The following is a 23942-nucleotide window of genomic DNA, read 5'->3' as shown; positions in this document are numbered from 1 at the left end:
TTTGGTTCAGAAATGCTTATAAACAAAATAAGCCATCACTTGCAACTCACTTTGATTAATCTTGTTTTGAGATATTTGAAACAGCATTAGGCTAGTGATTAGAGTATACTGGATGATAATGACAAGAAAAGAGGAAAGACGAGATGCTGATATATAACTCTCTACTAGCCTAGACTCTAATTCTCTATTTAGACACAAATAGAGAAAATACTTGATCTAAGCAAAACCAACTAATAGCATAGGAAATTTAACTGGGGTCTAAAATCATCATCTTTCAGAAACAAGAAATCAAGTTTGTCTACCAGGAGACCTAAAATGCTGCAGCTCTTCTTTCCTGGAACCTAGACACCAAATACTTGAATTAAAATGTTACTGGTCCTTTGGAGGGACAGCATGGTGAGATGACCTGAGCCCAGCCCATTCTCAGGTCTACGACTTACTCACTGTGTCACCACGGACAGCTCGCAGAACTTTACTGGACTCTTTTCTCATTTGCAAAATGGTAAGGATACTTGTCTTGAGATAGTTTATATGAAAGCACTCCATCACCTAAATGAAGGATTGAAATTAGTTTATAAATAGGGGACAGAATAATGGGAGGTGAACAGAAAAAAGTAAGTTAAATCTGATGAGAAGGAATTTTTCATTATAAATTATGTATTATAATGATAAAGCATTATAATTATAAAGCATTATAAAGGATAACGACCAAATAAGGACAAACATTCATAGGGACTCATATATCACAAAGATAGCCCCAATTTATATCTGCTCCTTTTGCCATATGATTTTGCAGTTCCTTTTAGGCTATATTCCCCACTATGTGCATTTAGTTTGCCCTTGTGACTTTTTAAGACCAAAAGAATGTAAGAGGGACTTTATTCTCTAGGTAATGGAAAAGATGTTGATGACATAATTTAAGAAAGTGATTTTGTCTACTCATATTTGACTATACTCATAACTAAATATTGAGTCAATAAATTATTGTTGGACTGTTAATCAAAAGCACAAAGATTCTAAAACTCTGGACTTTAATAATCTATTGTATTGTACATAGTAAAATATAATATTTCCTTTCTCTAGACTCTGAATGACCCACTTCTCTTTTTTCTCTGAAGGAAAAAAAAGTATAGAGAACTTTGAATCAAATTTCAAATGAAAGTGGAATCAGTTAGTGAAAAATCATCTCTTTGACATAAAAACTCACTGATCTTGTGGGTATAAAATTCTCAAGAGTTAAAGCAGATATTGATGTCTTGAGATGTATAGCCTGGCTTCCCTTCTTAAAGAATGATAAGTAATAGCAGCATCTCTGCTTTGTTAGTAAATTTGTTTTTTAAAAAGGAAAGCAAATGTACCAGAGAAGTCATTTCTAAAGATTGATGGGAATGATAGCCTTACTTTTATTTCAAAACTGGCTCATTAACTAGCCATTACTGAACTTCCCTATCTATACCCCATTGTGAATGAATGACCTGGACCCTTTATAAACCATTAGTGATATTCCTAGGGGAAAGGTTCTACCGATAAAATTTCTTTTAAACAAGATATTCCTAAATTTCTTCACATAAATAAACCTTGAATTTATGGATTCAGGGAGCATGTCTGATTGGAGAATGCAGTAGTCACATAAGCTGTGTGATTAATGAAGTTTAAAATGGAGACTTTTATAATGACTCCTCTAACAAACAATGGTTCTATATACATTGCTCAAAATTTTTGAAACAAATCCATATTAATGTAGAGAAAAGGGATATTTTGGGGAACTGAATATGATGGTTTCAAATGCCTCTAGGGAAAATAAATTTCATCTGTGCCCTATTCTTGCCTGCATCTAGTTAACCATTTGTAAGGTTTCACGTTGGCTAGTTTCAAGTTTCATATGAATCTGCTTTGACTATTCAATATATTATGCTAATACAAGAAAACAATTTAAGAAATACAAAATAGTTAAATATAAGTTTCAATACTATTCAAGGTATCATATAAACATATAATTATTTAGATTCTCTTAAAATTCACCAGGAAATGGCTATACCTCTCCTATCTCTTTCGGGGATGTAGCCAATGAAAAATTTATCTTTCCAATTTCATATAATTTGGACTTTATATATCATGAAAGTAATTAGTAACAAAAATCAAGGGAAAACATTCTACAATGTCATATTTGCAAGTGGGCTGACATAATGATCAACACAAAATTAAGATAACAGGTTTTTAAATTATTGCAGCTGGAGAGCAAGTAATTAATGTCAGTGTATAACTGCAATGCTATCTAATGCACACAACATCTGAAATAGTGAAGTGCTTTATTAGCAAGAGAGGTCAATGACAGCAATGGTAAAAATATTTTGATTTCAAAATCTTGGAGAAAACTGAAAACATAGGACAACTAATAATGAAATGCTAAGAAGATCCAGCTTTTTGGTACTTTCATTACTGATAACTTACTTTCGTGAAAAGCAGTATCATCTTAGTTCTTCAAAATATACTTTGCTTCAGAAAAAGATTGAGGGTAATACTAAAGAATCCCTAGATTGTTCATCAAGAGATGCAGGGATTTTAGTTTCCCTTCTTGATGAAGGAGTTTTAGGATCCTGAGCTTCAAGGCCAGCCACACTGAGAATGAGCTTTTAATCATAGCCATCTTAAGTTCTTTTCTATCAAAACAGGTTCTTTTTCTTCAAACAAATGGGGAGGCAGAATATACATTATTGTTTGTTTTACATCTCTAACTTTAAGTGTGAGCCAATGCAGGGCTCACTATGGCTAACTGTCCACAATCCATTAGATGATTTAATTAAACCCATAATGACACACACTTTTCCATTTCTATTGATAATATAGATACATAATCCAATCAGGGCTAAGGTGAAGGAAAGTCTGCAGGAGGCTTCTGAAAAATATTTCCTCACTCTTAAGTAGTGGAGGGACTTCCCTGGTGGTCCAGTGGTTAAGACTTCATCTTCCAATTCAGGGGTTATATGTTCCATCCCTGGTTGGGGAGCTAAGACCCCACATACCTCGTGGCCAAAATCTCAAACTTAAAACAGAAGCAATATTGTAACAAATTCAATAAAGACTTTAGGAATAATCCACATCAAAAAAATCTTTTTAAAAAAATGTAGTAGAGAGCATTCCTCTTATTCTTTGCCTATTTTTCTATGATACTTTTATCTTTTTCTTGTCAATTGTTGGATTTTTTTACACATATTAGGGACATAAAACTAATTAGATATCATAGTTCTTTTGCTTTGATATGAATTAAAATATTTGTTTAATTTGTTTATGGTTGATTTTGCATTGTAGTTTCTATAATAATCAATCTTTTCTTTGAAGTGTCTGGCTTTTGTGTCAGAAAGACCTTTCTCACCCTGGTGTAATAGAATTTTTCTCATAATTTCTTCTCTTATGTTTTAATTTTTAAAAGTATTTTATCAATTTTGAATTTATCCCAGTGTAACATATGAGGTGAAACTGAAATGTCTGACTTTCTGCAACCCTGTGGACTATAACAGTCTATGAAATTCTCCAGGCCAGAATACTGGAGTGGGTAGCCATTCCCTTCTCCAGGGGATCTTCCCAACTCAGGAATCGAACCCAGGTCTCCTGCACTGCAAGCACATTCTTTACCAGCTGAGCCACCAGGGAAGCCCTATGATGAAATGATAACATGAGATAGTAACCCATATAATGTAAGAATCCTATCTTCTTAGTATTATCCAGACTCAGAGCTTTAAATTTTTATTCTTTTTTTCATAGTTAACTGTACAATTACTCATCCTAAAATTTCAAATCTTTAATGCCCCCTCCATCTTTGCCTCAAGAATGTTGATTAGGAGATCTATGCAACAAATTATTTAAAATAATAATCATATTTTTCCATTTTCTAATCATTCATTTTTCACTAAACAGTAAGGGGAAAATGAGATAAAATATTCAAAAAAATTGCTTGGACAATATTCTATCAATATAGCAATGCTGCCACAACTGAATTGTTCCCTGGAAGACGAACTACCAGTATTATAATTTGAAATGCTTGTTCATGAAAGATGAAATGTCACTTGGGCAAAAAAGAAAGGTAATTTAGGGGCATTATTGAATAATGTTAATTTGGGTCATTCAAAAACCATCAAGAGCAAAATTATATGTACATGAGATAATATATATATGATTTATATTTTTCATAATATTAATAGCTTTAAAGTACATCTGAAAATATTGAAAATTGACTGTAGGTGCAAGGCAACAAAACTCATCTCCTGAACTCTGCCAGGTTTAACTGATTCCTCTATACCAGACAGAACTGAGTTTCATGTATTTCTCTAAAGATGGCACGTCTAATGGTTGAGCGAAGGCACCTCTTATACCAACCAAACTATGGATGTCCTGAGTTATCACTTGTCTCCCACCAAGGAGAATGCTTCAGTACTACTTCCTTCAGTGTTACAGCCCCCTAGTTCTTATATCTGGAACTCAGTCAGTTCCCCTGAGCATTGTTTCTGGGATGTTTCATCTCCATGTTAAGTTTAGAGTTTGAAATTCTGAGATGGTCCACATGTTTTTAATTCCCCTTTGAGATCAGTTTTGCCATTTGTCCTCTCATCCTATGGAAGACAACTTTATGAGGAAATTAAACCACTTTCGCTCATGCAATAACACATATCAAATTCTTAAATAACCTTGCCGCCCAAAGAAATAAAGAGTGAGAGTGAGGGAGGGAATGAGAGTGGTTCTCAATTTCATCTCCCAGTAGAGGTGGAGTCAGCAGTTTTCTACTGAGATCTTTCTGTTGGTTCCACTTTCTATACAAAATTCAAAATTCATCTTCTTCCAAATTCCTTTTCTGGAAAACCACATCCTATGGAATTTAATCAGTGGGTTTGAATTAAATTACATCCTTTTCTTCAAAAGCGTTTTTCTGTGCTAGCAGAAAAAATAAACATAAACATAAGTAAACATAAAGAATTAGACTACACTATGTGCCCGTGTTATAAGAAACTACTCGTGGGGATGTACCACCATACAATCATGAGAAATTATTCACAGAAGTCATAGAAGTCCAGACAAACTTCTAAGAACATATTTTTTAATCCGATCTTTAGAAATCCAGAAATTATTAATGTAGTTTAAACATTTGCTCTGGGAAAATAAGCAGTCCAGAGTGTTTTTCATCAATAGCAGGAAATCAGTTAACATACTTGAAAATGTCCCTCTGCTTCTTACATAAGGGGATAAAATCTTTTTAAAATTAGTGTAGAGTTAGAAGTTTATTTTTTGGTGATAACAGCATTGATTCAACTGCTTACACTTTTCTTTGACAAACTCACTTGATGAATTTGACAAGCAATGATTCTCATGAGGAAGAATGAAATTTTTCTGTTGCTAAGGAGATAGCAATTGAATCTCAGATGACAGAGAAGACTTAGAAACACACTAAACATTTCACAAGTATTGCTGTGGTTGTGTTAGTCGCTCAGTCATGTCTGACTCTTTGCAACCCCATGTACTATAGCTTGCCAGGCTCCTCTGTCCATGGAATTCTCCAAGTAAGAATAGTGTAGTGGGTTGCCATTTCCTTCTCCAGGGGATCTTCCCTACCCAGGGATTGAACCTGGCTCTACCCGCATTGTGGGCAGATTATTTACCATCTGAGCCACCAGGGAAGCCATTCACAAGCAGACTGGCAATTTTGAGGCAAATAAGGAAATTCAAGGAAAAAAAGAAAGGAGGCAAATGAAAAGGGTCATAGCATCTGTTCCCCAAAGAAAAGTAAAGTCAAAGTGAAAGTCGATCAGTCATGTCCGATTCTTTGTGACCCCATGGACTGTATAGTCCATGGAATTCTCCAGGGCAGAATACTGAAGTGGGTCGCCTTTCCCTTCTCCAGGGGATCTTCCCAACCCAGGGATCGAACCCAGGTCTCCCGCATTGCAGGCAGATTCTTTACCAGCTGAGCCACAAGTTAATTTCTCCCAAAAGAAAATGGGACCCAAATATGACTATCTCAATCTTCAGAAAACTACAAGACCTAAAGAGAACCGCACTGAGATATCAGTTTATGCCATTAGAATGGCTATTATCAAAAAGGCAAGAAATAACCAGAGTTGGCATGGATGTGGTGAAAAGGAAACACTTATACACTGTTGGTGGGAATGCAAATTGATGAACCCTCTATGGAAGATAGTGCGGAGATTCCTCAAAGAACTTAATATAGAACTACTATATGACCCACAAATTCTGCTTCTTGTATTTATCTGAAGAATGCAAAAACATTAATTTGAAAAGATTCATGCACACTGTGTTCCTTACAGTATTACTTGCAATCAGCTCAGTTATAGATGCTCAGTCATGTCCAACTCTCACCACCCCATGGACTGCTGAACGCCAGGCCTCCCTGTCCATCACCAAATCCCAGAGTTTACTCAAACTCATGTCCACAGAGTCAGTGATGCCATCCAACCATCTCATCCTCTGTTCTCCACTTCTCCTCCTGCCCTCAATCTTTCCCAGCATCAGGGTCTTCTCAAATGAGTCAGCTCTTCCCATGAGGTGGCCGAAGTATTGGAGTTTCAGCTTCAGCATCAGTCCTTCCAATGAACACCCAGGACTGATCTCCTTTAAGATGGACTGGCTGGATCTCCTTGCAGTCCAAGGGACTCTCAAGAGTCTTCTCCAACACCACAGGTCAAAAGCATCAATTCTTCGGCACTCAGCTTTCTTCAAAACCAACTCTCACATGACTACTGGAAAAACCATAGCCTTGACTAGACAGCCCTTTGTTTATAAAGTAATGTCTCTGTTCTTGAATATACTGTCTAGGTTGGTCATAACATTCCTTCCAAGGAGTAAGCATCTTTTAATTTCATGGCTGCAGTCACCATCTGCAGTGATTTTTGGAGCCCAAAAGAATACAGTCTCACTGCTTCCACTGCTTCCCCATGTATTTGCCATGAAGTGATGGGACCAGATGCCATGATCTTCGTTTTCTGAATGTTGAGCTTTAAGCTAACTTTTTCACTCTCCTCTTTCCCTTCATCAAGACCCTCTTTAGGTCTTTACTTTCTGCCATAAGAGTGGTATCATCTGCATATATGAGATTCTTGATATTTCTCCCAGAAATCTTGATTCCAGCTTGTGCTTCTGCCAGCCCAGCGTTTCTCATGATGTACTCTGCATAGAAGCTAAATAAGCAAGGTGACAATATACAGCCTTGACATACTCCTTTTCCTATTTGGACCCAGTCTGTTGTTCCATGTCCAGTTCTAACTGTTGCTTCCTGACCTGCATACAGATTTCTCAAGAGGCAGGTTAGGTGGTCTGGTATTCCCACCTCTTGAAGAATTTTCCACAGTTTATTGTGATCCACACAGTCCAAGGCTTTGGCATAGTCAATAAAGCAGAACTAGATGTTTTTCTGGAATCCTCTTGCTTTTTCAATGATCCAGCAGATGTTGGCAATTTGATCTCTGGTTTCTCTGCCTTTTCTAAAATCAGCTTGAACATCTAGAAGTTCACTGTTCATGTATTGCTGAAGCCTGGCTTGGAGAATTTTGAGCATTACTTTACTAGTGTGTGAGATGAGTGCAATCGTGCGGTAGTTTGAACATTCTTTGGCATTGCCTTTCTTTGGGATTGGAATGAAAACTGACCTTTTCCAGTCCTGTGGCCACAGCTGAGTTTTCCAAATTTGCTGGCATATTGAGTGCAGCACTTTCACAGCATCATCTTTTAGGATTTGAAATAGCTCAACTGGAATTCCATCACCTCCACTAGCTTTGTTCGTAGTGATGCTTCCTAAGGCCCACTTGACTTCACATTCCAAGATGTCTGGCTCTAGGTGAGTGATCACACCATCGTGATTATCTGGGTCATGAAGATCTTTCTCGTACAGTTCTTCTGTGTATTCTTGCCACCTCTTCTTAATATCTTCTGCTTCTGTTAGATCCATACCATTTCTGTCCTTTATTGAGCCCTTTGCATGAAATGTTTCCTTGGTATCTCTAATTCTCTTGAAGAGATCTCTAGTCTTTCCCATTCTGTTGTTTTCCTCTATTTCTTTGCACTGATCATTGAGGAAGGCTTTCTTATCTCTCCTTGCTTTTCTTTGAAACTCTGCTTTTAGATGCTTATATCTTTGCTTTTGGCTTCTCTTCTTTTCACAGCTATTTGTAAGGCCTCCTCATACAGCCATTTTGCTTTTTGCATTCCTTTTTCTTGAGGATGGTCTTGATCCCTGTCTCCTGTACAATGTCATGAACCTCCATCCATAGTTAATCAGACACTCTACCAGATCTAGTCCCTTAAATCTATTTGTCACTTCCACTTTGTAATCATAAGGGATTTGATTTAGGTCATACCTGAATGGTCTAGCAGTTTTCCCCACCTTCTTCAATTTAAGTCTGAATTTGGCACTAAGGAGTTTATGATCTGAGCCACAGTCAGCTCCTGGTCTTGTTTTTGCTGACTGTATAGAGCTTCTCCATCTTTGGCTGCAAAGAACATAATCAATCTGATTTCAATGTTGGCCACCTGGTGATGTCCATGTGTAGAATCTTCTCTTGTGTTGTTGGAAGAGAGTATTTGCTATGACCTATGCCTTCTCTGACCTCGGACTCGGGGTAGCTCCTCCCAGCCACCGCCACTGACCTTGGACGTAGGGTAGCTCCTCTCGGCTGCGCCCCTGACCTCGGACGCGAGGTAGCTCCTCTCAGCCGTTCCTGTGCTGTCGCAGCCTGGCACTCTAGGCCACTGCCCCTGACCTCGGACGTGGGGTAGCTCCTCTCGGCCGCGCTTAGTGAGCTGGCTCGCAGCCACCTGCGCTTAGCCGGCCAGCGTCTGAGGTCAGGGGCAGGGGCCGGGAGGAGACACCCCGAGTCCGAGGTCAGGGGCGGCCAGGAGAAGTCACCTCGCGCCCGAGGCCTGGGGTGGTGACCCTGAGGAGCCACCCTGAGCCCGAGGCCAGGGACAGCAGCTGGGAGGAGCCACCCACGCCCGAGGCCAGGGCCGGCAGCTGGGAGGAGCAACCCGAGGAGTGGTGGCTGTGCAGCACAGGAGAGCGTAGAGGAGCTATCCCACGTTGAAGGTCAGGATTGGTGGCGGTAAGGAGATACCCCTCATCCAAGGTAAGGAGCAGCGGCTGTGCTTTGCTGGAGCAGCCATGAAGAGATACCCCACACCAAGGTAAGAGAAAGCCAAGTAAGATGGTAAGTGTTGCAAGAGGGCATCAGAGGGCAGACACACTGAAACCATACTCACAGAAAACTAGTCAATCTTATCACACTAGGACCACAGCCTTGTCTAACTCAATGAAACCAAGCCATGCCTACAGGGCAACCCAAGACAGGCGGGTCATGGTGGAGAGGCCTGAAAGAATGTGGTCCCCTGGAGAAGGGAATGGCAAACCACTACAGTATTCTTGCCTTGAGAACCCCATGAACAGTATGAAAAGGCAAAATGATAGGATACCAAAAGAGGAACTCCCCAGGTCATTAGGTGCCCAATATGCTATTGGAGATCAGTGGAGAAATAACTCCAGAAAGACTGTATGGATGGAGCCAAAGCAAAAACAATATCCAGTTGTGGATGTGACTGGTGATAGAAGCAAGATCTGAAGCTGTAAAGAGAAATATTGCATAGGAACCTGGAATGTCTGGTCCATGAATCAAGGCAAATTGGAAGTGGTCAAACAAGAGATGGCAAGAGTGAACGTCGACATTTTAGGAATCAGCGAACTAAAATGGACCAGAATGGGTGAATTTAACTCAGATGACCATTACATCTACTACTGCGGGCAGGAATCCCTCAGAAGAAATGGAGTAGCCATCATGGTCAACAAAACAGTTTGAAATGCAGTACTTGGATGCAATCTCAAAAACGACAGAATGATCTCTGTTCATCTCCAAGGCAAACCATTCAATATCACAGTTATCCAAGTCTATGCCCCAACCAGTAATGCTGAAGAAACTGAAGTTGAACGGTTTTATGAAGACCTACAAGATCTTTTAGAAATAACACCCAAAAAGATGTCCTTTTCATTATAGGAGACTGGAATGCAAAAGTAGGAAGTCAAGAAACCCCTGGAGTAACAGGCAAATTTGGCCTTGGAATGCGGACTGAAGCAGGGCAAAGACTAATAGAGTTTTGCCAAGAAAATGCACTGGTCATAGCAGACACCCACTTCCAACAACACAAGAGAAGACTCTACACATGGACATCACCAGATGGTCAACACCAAAGTCATATTGATTATATTCTTTGCAGCCAAAGATGGAGAAGCTCTATACAGTCAGCAAAAACAAGACCGGGAGCTGACTGTGGCTCAGATCATGAACTGCTTATTGCCAAATTCAGACTTAAATTGAAGAAAGTAGGGAAAACTGCTAGACCATTCAGGTATGACCTAAATCAAATCCCTTATGATTATACAGTGGAAGTGAGAAATAGATTTAAGGGACTAGATCTGATAGATAGAGTGCCTGATGAACTATGGACTGAGATTTGTGACATTGTACAGGAGACAGGGATCAAGACCATCCCCATGGAAAAGAAATGCAAAAAAGCAAAATAGCTGTCTGGGGAGGCCTTACAAGTAGCTGTGAAAAGAGAGGCGAAAAGCAAAGATATAAGCATCTGAATGCAGAGTTCCAAAGAATAGCAAGAAGAGATAAGAAAGCCTTCTTCAGCGATCAATGCAAAGAAATAGAGGAAAACAACAGAATGGGAAAGACTAGAGATCTCTTTAAGAACATTAGAGATACCAAGGGAATATTTCATGCAAAGATGGGCTCGATAAAGGACAGAAATGTTCTGGACCTAACAGAAGCAGAAGATATTAAGAAGAGGTGGCAAGAATACACAGAAGAACTGTACAAAAAAGGTCTTCATGACCCAGATAATCATGATGATGTGATCACTAATCTAGAGCCCGACATCTTGGAATGTGAAGTCAAGTGGGCCTTAGAAAGCATCACTACGAACAAAGCTAGTGGAGGTCATGGAATTCCAGTTGAGCTATTTCCAGTCCTAAAAGGTGATGCTGTGAAAGTGCTGCACTCAATATGCCAGCAAGTTTGGAAAACTCAGCAGTGGCCACAGGACTGGAAATGGTCAGTTTTCATTCCAATTCCAAAGAAAGGCAATGCCAAAGAATGCTCAAACTACTGCACAATTGCACTCATCTCACATGCTAGTAATGTAATGCTCAAAATTCTCCAAGCCAGACTTCAGCAGTATATGAACCGTGAACTCCCTGATGTTCAAGCTGGTTTTAGAAAAGGCAGAAGAACCAGAGATCAAATTGCCAACATCTGCTGGATCACAGAAAAAGGAAGAGAGTTCCAGAAAAACATCTATTTCTGCTTTATTGATTATGCCAAAGCCTTTGACTGTGTGGATCACAATAAACTGTGGAAAATTCTGAAAGAGATGGGAATACCAGGCCACCTAACCTGCCTCTTGAGAAATCTGTATGCAGGTCAGGAAGCAACAGTTAGAACTGGACATGGAACAACAGACTGGTTCCAAATAGGAAAAGGAGTACATCAAGGCTGTATATTGTCACCTTGCTTGTTTAACTTCTATGCAGAGTACATCATGAGAAATGCTGGACTGGAAGAAACACAAGCTGGAATCAAGATTGCTGGGAGAAATATCAATAACCTCAGATACTCAAATGACACCACCCTTATGGCAGAAAGTGAAGAGGAACTAAAAATCCTCTTGATGAAAGTGAAAGAGAAGAGCGAAAAAGTTAGCTTAAAGCTCAACATTCAGAAAACGAAGATCATGGCATCTGGTCCCATCACTTCATGGGAAATAGATGGGGAAAAGGTGGAAACAGTGTCAGACTTTATTTTTGGTGGGCTCCAAAATCACTGCAGATGGTGACTGCAACCATGAAATTAAAAGACGCTTGCTCCTTGGAAGAAAAGTTATGACCAACTTAAATAGTATATTCAAAAGCAGAGACATTACTTTGCCGACTAAGGTCCGTCTAGTCAACGCTATGATTTTTCCTGTGGTCATGTATGGATGTGAGAATTGGACTGTGAAGAAGGCTGAGCGCCCAACAATTGATGCTTTTGAACTGTGGTGTTGGAGAAGACTCTTGAGAGTCCCTTGGACTGCAAGGAGATCCAACCAGTCCATTCTGAAGGAGATCAACCCTGGGATTTCTTTGGAAGGAATGATGCAAAAGCTGAAGCTCCAGTACTTTGGCCACCTCATGCGAAGAGCTGACTCATTGGAAAAGACTCTGATGCTGGGAGGGATTGAGGACAGGAGTAGAAGGGGACGACTGAGGATGAGATGGCTGGATGGCATCACTGACTCGATGGACGTCAGTCTGAGTGAACTCTGGGAGTTGGTGATGGACAGGGAGGCCTGGCGTGCTGCAATTCATGGGGTCGCAGAGTTGGACACGACTGAGCAACTGAACTGAACTGAACTGATGCGTTCTCTTGGTAAAACTCTATTAGCCTTTGCCCTGCTTCCTTCTGTACTCCAAGGCCAAATTTGCCTATTACTCCAGGTGTTTCTTGACTTCCTACTTTTGCATTCCAGTCCCCTATAATGGAAAGGACATCTTTTTTGGGTGTTAGTTCTAAAAGATCTTGTAGGTCTTCATAGAACCGTTCAACTTCAGCTTCTTTGTCATTATTGGTCAGGACATCGACTTGAATTACAAATGGATAGAGAAGATGTGGCATGTATATACAATGAAATACTTACTATTCAGCTATTTGAAAAAAAAGATGAAGTCTTGCCATTTGCAACAATATGGATGGACCTTGAGTGTATTGTGCTAAGTGAAATAAGTCAGACTGAAAGAGACAAATATTGTATGGTTTCACATGGCAGATAAACAAAACAAAATAAATGAACAAACCAAAATAAGCAAAAGCAAGCATGTAGATCTAGAGAACAGAGTAGTTACCAGAGGAAAAGGGACAGAGGCAGGAACATTAAATGGGTAAAGGCAATCAAAGATATGGTGACAGATTACCCAAAGTGTCAGCACACTATAGGGTATACAGAAATAGAAATATAATTTTGCACACATGCAACTTATATAATGTCATAAACCAGTGTTACTTCAATGAAAGACAAACTAAAATATGCACAACATATATAAATCAATAAACAAATAATTGAGCTATCAAACCACCAAAAAAGACCAAGATCTGAAAGAAAAGTTGATCATAATTGTTCTTAAAATATACGATGTGTTGAAGTGTGAAGGACTTCCAACCCTCCACATAGTTAATGTCTCTAGAATGAGGGTCTGCTGCTTGGCTCCACATCTCAGATGACTACTTAGATTTGATCACCTAGTGTTTACACTATTTCCCAATTTAGACACTGCCCATATCAGTAATTTTCTCTTGGGATCTACTGGTTGGCTTTCTCCCAGACAACATCTATGGGAAGAAGAACACTTCTCCTTTCTTGGGTTTCCTTCCAGACACAGCTCAGCTCCTATCTAGAGAGGAGCCAAGTGCAGGCAGATAACTCCGTTTAAGAGCCTTAAAGGGCTTCCAGGTAGCGCTACTGGTAAGGAACCTGCCTTTCAATGCAGGAGACCTAAGAGATGCAGGTTGGATTCGTGGATCGGAAAATTCCCTGGAGGATGAGATGACAACCCACTCCGGTGTCCTTGCCTGGAGAACTCCATGGACAGAGGAGCCTGGCGGGATACAGTCCATAGGTTCACAAACAGTCACACATGATTGAAGCAACTTAGCGTGCACGCATGCAAGAGTGACAAAATAGGTTTATAGAGGGTAAGTCATCTTACTTCTTTTATCTGTAACCAGAGGGATTTGGAGATGATTAATACCAGAAAAAGGCAGAGGAACCAGAGACCAAATTGCCAACACCCACTGGATCATTGCAAAAGCAAGAGAGTTCCAGAAAAACATCTAATTCTGCTTTATTGACTATGCCAAAGCCTTTGACTGTGTGGATCACAGTCAACTGTGGAAAATTCTGAAAGAGATGGGAATACCAGACTACCTGACCTGCCTCTTGAGAAACCTGTATGCAGGTCAGGAAGCAACAGTTAGAACTGGACATGGAAAAACAGACTGGTTCCAAATAGGAAAAGGAGTACGTCAAGGCTGTATATTGTCACCCTGCTTATTTAACTTCTATGCAGAGTACATCATGAGAAACGCTGGTCTGGAGGAAGCACAAGATGAAATTGAGATTGCCGGGAGAAATATCAATAACCTCAGATATGCAGATGACACCACCCTTATGGCAGAAAGTGAAGAAGAACTAAAGGGCTTCTTGATGAAAGTGAAAGAGGAAAGTGAAAAAGTTCTCTTAAAGCTCAACAATCAGAAAATGAAGATCATGGCATCTGGTCCCATCACTTCATGGCAAATAGATGGGGGGAAACTGGACACAGTGAGAGACTTTATTTTGGGGGGCTCCAAAATCACTACAGATGGTGATTGTAGCCATGAAATTAAAAAACACTCCTTGGAAGGAAAGTTATGATCAACCTAGACAGCATATTAAAAAGCAGAAACATCACTTTGCCAACAAAGGTCCATCTAGTCAAGGCTATGGTTTTTCTAGTAGTCATGTATGGATGTGAGAGTTGGACTATAAAGAAAGCTGAGCACTGAAGAATTGATGCTTTTAAACTGTGGTGTTGGAGAAGAGTCTTGAGAGTCCCTTGGACTGCAAGGAGATCCAACCAGTCCATTCTAAAGGAGATCAGTCCTGGATGTTCTTTGGAAGGACTGATGTTGAAGCTGAAACTCCAATACTTTGGCCACCTGATATGAAGAGCTGACTCATTTGAAAAAACCCTGATGCTGGGAAAGATTGAGGGCAGGAGGAGAACGGGACAACAGAAGATGAAATGGTTGGATGGCATCATCGACTCGATGGACATGGGTTTGGGTGGACTCCGGGAGTTGGTGATGGACAGGAAGGCCTGGCATGCTGCGGTTCATGGGGTCACAAAGAGTCAGACACGACTGAGCAACTGAACTGAAATGAATACCAGAAAATAACTGAGAATAACTGCCCCAAAGGAGTGAAAGTTGGTAGGGGAGAGCCCAGTTTATCCTACATATTACAATTGTTTGTAACCCTCCAAAATTCAATTTTAATCAGCAAAACCTTACTCCTTATTATTCAATTTCTCTCATTAGGGAAAAATTAAATTTTAATTTTTCTTCCTATGGGGCTGACAATGAAAAAGAGATTGAGAAATATTTGTAATAGTTTATAAAATACAATATAATTGTATATGGTATCAGTCAACTATATATGAATACTCACAAACCATATTGGCTTTACATACCGTATCACTAAGAATTACCTGGGTGAAGAATTTGTCTTGATCTTCTTTCAGATAATTTTGCTGATCTTCCTTTTAATCTCTCATGTCTATGCTAAAATCACTGCCATTTTTTTTATCAGAGAATTTATTAGTGACAGGGAAGTCTCAGTTTCTGCTTATGAAACTGCTTTAAATTCTGATTTACACAACTTTAAAGAGATAGGAATGACTTTTCTCTCTGTGCATCACTATAGCTTATTTCTCTTTCTCTATTTCTTCCCCCATCCCCTTCCTTTAACTACTAGCTTTGCTTTCTTATACCACAGACGTGTGGTTTCAAGCTTGAATTCACTTTCAAAATGCTTCCAATTAGGCAGAACTATGGATGCTCATGAACTTTCTATGCCACATCTTCGACCAGACGTTCCCACTCCTGCTGTTTGAAGTTTAACTCCGAATCATTTTATTCTTAATTCTGTGTAAGCTACATCCAGTGTCAAAATGTTTTTGAAAAATGAACAATTATTTTTTGGAAGATACTTCTGAAAGAAAAAAATAATCAGCTTGCCTAAACCAAAATAATTTTTCCCCTTGAGATGACTTTAAAATGAGTCTTTCTATACTGGTCTAGACCTGGCCAATTTTACCAAGATTTTAAGCAAAGAACAGTTTTGCTAACTACTTGATTTCACTGAGTCATCCAATCTCTATGGTATCACATATTTAAAATTTATTGGTATCACATTATTTAAAATTCATGAAATACATACTTCACAGATATGTTTTCAAATCTGTATCTTGAGAAAGGGAACACAGAAAACAAAACAACACACAGACTCAGATGCATTTGTACAGACTTTTAATTTGAAATCATAACTTATAATTTGAATTTGAGGGAACCAATAAACAGCTCAAATTTCTGAAAAGTCAAATTTCCATTAAGTTTAGAAAGCAAGAGGACTGCAAAAACAATCTAGTCACACAAATCTAATCAATGTTCACGCAACTTCCCCAAAAGAACATAATTAGCAGTTTATTCAGTGTAATGCTAATTGCAACAAGTAAGTTTTATAATACTTGGTAAGGACTTCCCTGGTGGCTGAGCTGTAAAGAATCTACCTGCAATGCAGGAGACCTGGGTTCAATCCCTGGGTTGGGAAGATCTCCTGGAGGAGGGCATGGCAATCCAATACAGCATTCTTGCCTGGAGAATCCCCATGGACAAACGAGTCCGGCAGGCTACAGTCCATGGGGTCGAAAAGAGTCAGACACAGCTGAGACACTAAGCACACAGCACACAGTTCATTTAATAAGCATTAGTTTTGTACCTACTGTGCATTACCATATTTCGTATTTTAAGGTCAACAAATTTGAGCATAAATCTTTCTACAGAATATTTCTAGTCTTTGGAAGGAACAAATCTGACTAACATGCAACAGATTTTTTTAAAAGGAACTTGATCCAAAAAAGAAATTGGATGCTTAACACAATGGCAACCCACTCCAATACTCTTGCCTGGAGTATCCCATGGATGGAGGAGACTGGTAGGCTGCAGTCCATGGGGTCGCTAAGAGTTGGGCATGACTGAGCGACTTCACTTTCACTTTTCACTTTCATGCATTGGAGAAGGAAATGGCAACCCACTCCAGTGTTCTTGCCTGGAGAATCCCAGGGATGGGGGAGCCTGGTGGGCTGCCATCTATGGGGTTGCACAGAGTCAGACACGGCTGAAGCGACTTAGCAGTAGCAGCAGCAACACAGTAAAGAAATAAGCAACAGCAGTGGCAAATGAGGAATAAAGGTAGTGTGGAAGTGACAGCATGTTAAAATATGTTTGGGTCATAATTCTGAATACTCATGTCATTTTACTATGCAATTCACATAACACCAAGGGAATAATTTGGAAATGATAGTGTTAATTTAACTTACATAGCAGTTTATGTTAGATTAGAATAAAAATATATACCTTATGTTCAAAATATTTTTATTTGTTGATTTTTAACAATGATATTCTCAAAACTTTATACTGTTTAGGGCCATGGAGACTATACTAAAATGTATGCATGAGCCAACAAACCCAGAAGTGTATTTATTCAGATATTTATTTTAAAGAGAAAAATAGTTTTTCCTTCTGCTTTAATTGGTAGGAGACATTCTCTAGAGATTCAGTTCTTAAACCTTTTGGTTTGGGGATCCCTTTACACTGTTAAAAATTGAGAAACCAAAAGAACTTTTTTTGTCTCAGTTATATCATCAATATTTATCATACTAGAAATTAATACTATTGCATTTAAAAATATTTATGTCATTGAAAATAACGGAAGTATATGTATTCTCTATAATATGCAAAATAGTAAACATTTTAATGAAAAATAACTATATATTTTCAAAAAAGAGAGTAGCATTATCTTACATATTTGTAAAATCTATTCAATGTCTACTTTAACAGAAGCTGGATTTTCATATTTGTTTTTACATCAAATTTGTTGAATGTGTTGTTTTTTTGTTGGTGTGTACAAAGAAACTGAACCTCACAGACTCTGAGTAAAGTCTTGGGGACGCTCTGGTGGTCCTAAGAACACACCTTGAGAACAGCCACTCTAAAGCAGACCAACCAGCTAAGGTGGAGGAGTTATCCCTGTGATACAAAATAAAAGAATGTTTTCTTTACCAGGAGTTGTGCCCATTTCAATTCATGCTGGAGCAACAAATTGTGCCACTGACAGCAAAATTAGGCCTCTATTTGCCCATGTGGGTGTTAGTTGGGAGCAATGTTTGCATAATTCCTGTCCTTTTGGCAAAATGCCTGCTGAAAGAGAGGAGCAGCTGACTAAAACATATGTTTTCTAGTTTCTTCAACTTCCACAGTAGTGGGAAGTAATATTGTTGCACCTGCATGAAGAGAAATTGATAAAGAGAAAGTGCACAAAAACAAAACAACCCACAGAAAGGTAAATACAACCTAAAAACTGAATTATTGGATAATTTCACTCATTAGAGAAAATGCATTTAGGAGCATGATAGAATATTGGAGTAGATGTATGCTGAACATGGATATTTCCAGTTCTTATGCTATCACAGCTTCCTCTTTGTGAGGCAATTTCTGCTGAGAGTGATATGATGAATAGCATCATCTCTAAAAGTCCTTTAGCTGATTGATTGATAGTAAGAAGAAAAATAAAAATATTGACAGATATTTAGAAAAAGGAACATTAAAAGCCTACATCCATGTGCCCTAATTTCATGAGAGGCTGTCCATTTTCCTTCACAGTTTAAAATCACTTTCTTCCTTGATTTAACAAGCATTTAAAATATGAAGCTTTTAAAAACTAGAGAATACATTTAGCATTCCTTCATTTTTCCAACAAAATATTACTGAGGAGAGCCATACCAGAAGACAAACAGTTTTATTTATAATAGAGAACACATGTAATTACACATAGCTTGGTCGTCTTAATCCATTTACAAAATACTAAGCTCTTTTGTTAACCAAGGACCAAATAAAGAGTTAATTGAAAGTATTACTCAAATTTTCAACAGAGATGGAAACTCAGCTTATTTTCATCCCCTTGAACCTAATATTAAACATGATCACTTTGCTTCAAAATGGAATCTTGATGGCCCTGTATTTGAGTTTTCAAAAGGAAATCACTTTTTCTACATGTTAATATCAAAAAAATAAGATTCACTGCTTCAATAGAAAATATATCAATTCTATGCACTAATAATATCACATTCATACCTTAAGCATTATCATTGATCTTTGTATTAAGAAATGTTCTAATTAAATTTGCATTTTATTAATTTTTACCTTAAGGAAACAAACTATTTCTGACAAAAGGTCTGATTATTATTTATATAGGGAGCATTTGGGTAATCTAAAATCTAGACTAATGACTACAGGCAAGCAAATCAAATATTTACAACCTCCAATGCTATTGTGTGATCGCCACTGCCTGACAGATTCAAAGTGCCCTCGGTTGCTGCCCAGGCATGCAGCAGATTGTGCTACACAGGGATGCCTGCTCTGGGCTCCAGGAGAACTCTTATTCCACCCAGCAGTTCCCCAGTGTGGTGACCAGTAGTGAAAAACCAGGGCGTGCAGTGGGACTAGTCTTCCTAGGAGTCATAACATAGTATGTTAACAAAGCTGAACAAAGAAACCCTCTGCTAAGTCTGGGATTTTCTCAAATTGTTTTCTAAATGGAAATGGAAAGATTGATATCATCCAGATAAAATATTTTTAGTCATGAAAAATTTCAGATGGAATGCTGGAATATTGGCTCACCTGTTTTAAAATAGAATACCTTGCAAGCTTACGGGAGCTGCATGACCAGCTTGCTCCAGGGCTGAATTAGAACAAGACTTATAAATCCCAGCCCTGAATATCTTCCACTTAAAGGAAGTTAGCACTTTCTTTTCTGGTTGAAGTCCCATTGAAATAAAGAGTTAGCAATTATAGCATATCAGTGATCTATGTGAAATTATTAATAACCTGAGGATGCATGCGTTCATGCTCAGTTGCTCAGTCGTCTCTGACTCTTCGTGGCCCCATGGACTGTAGCCCACCAGGCTCCTCTGTCCATGGAATTTTCCAGGCAAGAATACTGGAGTGGGTTTCTATTTCCTATGCCAAACTTGTGTGTAATGAATTTCAAATCCTACCTGGTCACTTTGTGGGCACCAATTTCTTTATGGTAAAGTGGAGCTGTGGTGAGGATTAACACAAGTAAAACACAAAGCACCTGGTACAAGGTATTTTCTAAATAAGTGGTATTATTTATTGTTTACAAAAGAAATATTTTATTCAAGCTATAGATAAGATCCAATGGTGCACACGTAAACAATGATGTTAAAGAAGGCAATATTTCATGTCTCAGCAGCTGCTCCATTAAGCCATGAGTTTTTATGTCTAGCATAGAACTCTGAACCCACTGAGAGAATCCAATAGAGATAGGTTAAAGAAAGATGATAAAAATATCTTCCCTTTCCATAGAGACAAGCTTTCTGATTTAGGGGCTTTCTGGGTGAGGCATTCATTGGCCATATCTCCTATATTTAAATATATTTTACATTTTATTCCCTATTCACATCCAGGTATTTCATTTCATCCAGATTTCATTTACATGAATGAAGGGCAACATGAAAAGAAGTAACTGACCAGCTCTTACTATATCCTCATCATTCTGAATTGTCTTGATTAAATCTCATTACTATTATTTTGGGATAATGACTCAATTTTTATAGACAATGTCACTGTGCATGAGCCTGAATATATGTTGTAGTATTCTGCTTTAGTTTCCTTTCTATATTTTAATGGCATCTTTCAATAATTTACCATCGTGCACATGATTTGATGAGGACAAGTCATTTTCCATTACAGTGTCAATGTAACATGTTCCAGGTAATTCAGATGTTTAAATTTAAGCAGCAATTTTAAAACTAATCACACTATGGAAATATTCTCACTGAATGTGACAGCTCTTAAATTAATTCATTACAACATATTTCTATGTTAATTGAGCTTTCTTTGGTTAGTTTTCAATTTTCAACTTTTAATAAAATCCTTATATATTTACCATGTTTATCAATTGACACTGAATTTAATCAATTATGTCAACTTTATTACATGTACCAATAATGTCTGTCTCCCACAGACATTATTCAAAAGCATACCATACAAATACAGACACACACTCTGATACTTACACACACACATACACAGTAAAAATGAGGAAGAAGGAAATGGTTTATACCTATTTCCTTAGTATCTGAGTTTAGTCCTTATTAATTTAGAGTCATAACTTCTTTCCACTACTAGAGTGATTATGTGTTCTTTTTATATTTCTCAGAAATAAGTGTATGGATATTGATCCAACAGTACTCATGTAAACAATGTGACATTAATAGATATGTAGAATAAAGTGGTGGTCCTTGACATTTCCTAAAACCTCTTCATCATCCAGGTTCTTAATTGATACTGAAATCACCATTCAGTTTTAATACATGATGTACTTACTCTAATATGAATTATGCATTGTTTGCATATGAATTACATATCAGTGTTCACTTTCAAATTCTAAAGGAACCAGTACAAAGTTTAATTCTTCACTTTACTGCAGCTCAGGATACCTAACTTACCAGTATTCAATCGCTGTGACAGTATATTTGAAGAAAAAAGTAAAACACACCTTATCTTGTCTATTACCTTTGAGTGAAGGTTGTGTGGGAGATTAGTACAGACAAACCATGTTGTCATGTATTTTCTTGGTTCGCAATTCCATGCCTCACTACATTCAATTCCTCTCTTCAACTACTTTTCATTCAGATGTTTAAAACAGATATTGGACACAATACATTGCCATATTCACTACTTTCTTTTCAGGAAAAGTATGCTTTTAAAAAAGTTACCATGGTTACATGTGGGTCAGTAGCTAGGCTGGTTCTTTTTTAGCTTGCTATAAACCAAATAGGACTGAAATTTATAAAGTGGATGAAGCCTCACAACTTGGAATTTTCAGGCGAGGGCTGTTTCTCTACAAAATGTATCTAACTGCTTGCTGTTTACTTTACTATTCCTATTCTACAGTGCCTATCTTAAATCCAACTTCTCTCAGAAAGGTGTTTCCAACTACCAGAAATGTAACATGTCTTTCCCTGGAGCCCTCTTTGGAATTTTTTCTGTCCATTATTTCTCAATGTGCCACTTTCTCCTAAGAAGTACCTGATATGGTTGCTAATAATGCCAACTTCTAAGTTTCACCTGAGGTTTAATTAGTTGGAAACTCTGTTGTAGAATATGGTAATCTAAATAAAACATTTAACAAATGTTCAGAAAATTTTTCTTAAAAAGCACATTCTTATGGATTTTTTGAAGTAAAATTCCACAAATGTCATACATCTTACAATATATCATTTTGTGCTTTAGCCAGCAAATAGGTTTTAAAGAAATCTTATGTGTACAATTTTAACAAGTGTAAAGACCCGTGAAACCTATGCCCTTATCATGAATAAAAACATTTCCACAACACCCCAAAAATCCTTCATATCCACATCCTGTCAATTTCCCCTTTTCCAGAGTACTACACTGATTCTGGGTTTTTAAAATATTTTATGTGATTTCTATCAATGAAAATGCTACCTGAGATTGAATAAGGCTTATATAGGAAAACAACAAAACTCTGAGGAAAGAAATCAAAGAACTAATTAAATGGAGAGGTGCTCCATGCCCATAGATAGAAACACTCAGTATTGTTAAGATGTTAGTTCTTCCCAACTTGATCAATAGATTCAATGCAATCCCAATAAAAATCACAGAAAGCTATGTTGTAGATGTTGCCAAACCAATTCTAAATCTCATAAGAAAGGGAGAAGACAGAATAGCCAAAACAATATTGAAAAAGAAGACGAAACTCAGAGGACTGATTCAACTTGATTTAAGACTTACCATAAAGCTATAACAATCAAAACGGAACAGTATTGCTGAAAGAATACACAAATAGGTTAATGGAACAGAATAAAAAGCCCAGAAACAGACCCAGACAACTGATCTTTGACAAAGGACCATGGGCAATACAATGAAGTGAAAATAGTCTTTTCAACAAAAAGTGCTGGAACAAATGGACATCCACATGTGAAGAAAAAAAATGAATCTAGACACAGACCTTATACCCTTCACAAAAATTAACTCAAGATGGGTCATTGACTTATATGTAAAAGGCAAAATTATAAAATTCCTGGAAGACAACATAGGAGGAGAAAAACTATATGACCTGGGGTTTAATGATTAAAAAAAATTTTTTTCTGGTTATTGTAGACTCATCCAATAAAATACTACCCAGCAATAAAAGGAACAAACTACTTATATCTCAGCAACATAGATGAATCTCAAAAAGCATTCACTAAACAAAAGAAATCTGCACGGTATATGATTACATTTGTATGAAATAATGGAAAAGTGCACCTCATTTCTAGGAACTGAAAGGAAATCAGTGGTTGTCTGGTTCCATGCTGCTGCTGCTGCTGCTAAGTCGCTTCAGTCGTGTCTGACTCTGTGCGACCCCAGAGACGGCAGCCCTCCAGGCTCCCCTGTCCCTGGGATTCTCCAGGCAAGAACACTGGAGTGGGTTGCCATTTCCTTCTCCAATGCATGAAAGTGAAAAGTGAAAATGAAGTCGCTCAGTCATGTCTGACTCTTCACGACCCCATGGACTGCAGCCCACCATCCATGGGATTTTCCAGGAGTGACATAATATTGACTGGGAAAGATCACAAATGAACTTTCTGAGGTGATAAAAATATTCATGAGTGTGGTGGTAGTACACAGTTTTATGCTTTTATCAAAACTCTCTGTACAGTCTACTTAAAATAGGTACTTAAAATAAGTACATTAATATGTGCATAAAATAAGTCAATGATATGATGGATAAGAGTTTAATATCCCACATACATAAACAACTCACACAACTCAACATCAAAAAACAAACAACCCGATTTTAAAAAATGAGCAAAAGAACTGAATAGATATTTTTCCAAAGAGGAAACACAGATGGCCAACAGGCATATGAAATGATGCTCAACATAGCTAATAATCAGGGAAATACATGTCAAAACTACTATGAGATATTACCTCACACCTAAC

The sequence above is a fragment of the Budorcas taxicolor genome, chromosome 2 (genome assembly GCF_023091745.1).
Source record: "Budorcas taxicolor isolate Tak-1 chromosome 2, Takin1.1, whole genome shotgun sequence".
NCBI classification, from domain to species: Eukaryota; Metazoa; Chordata; class Mammalia; order Artiodactyla; family Bovidae; genus Budorcas; species Budorcas taxicolor.
This window is presented reverse-complemented; position numbering follows the sequence as displayed.